The sequence below is a fragment of the Gigantopelta aegis genome, chromosome 14, assembly GCF_016097555.1.
Source record: "Gigantopelta aegis isolate Gae_Host chromosome 14, Gae_host_genome, whole genome shotgun sequence".
Classification (NCBI taxonomy): Eukaryota; Metazoa; Mollusca; class Gastropoda; order Neomphalida; family Peltospiridae; genus Gigantopelta; species Gigantopelta aegis.
Window position 1 is genome coordinate 50,614,344 of NC_054712.1, and position 409 is coordinate 50,614,752.

Genomic DNA, 409 nt, shown 5'->3' on the forward strand with positions numbered 1-409 from the left:
GAAATGTCCCTTTAAGGTTCTATTAACTTACATTATTTAATACATATAAGTCATTATTAAGAATACTGAGAGATACTATTGGTTTAATATACATGTAATCGACTAGTACTATACTGAATACATAGAAGTAATATTAATATTAACCAATTTGCTCCAATAGCTGATCTCTAACGGCATTTGCTCTAAATAAATATTTTCCGAGATTATTAAGTTCTTAGCATTGTCAGACGCTAATAGCTGGGCAAGTTTAAAAAAGCTTGGACGTCTATGATAATATGTTTTAATACATTTCATTCTTAAATCATTATATCGTGGGCACTGGAGGATAAAATGAAACTAGTCTTCTATTTTATTTTTGTCACATAGTGTACATTTTCTCTCTGATCTTTCAATATTTCAATACCTGCCA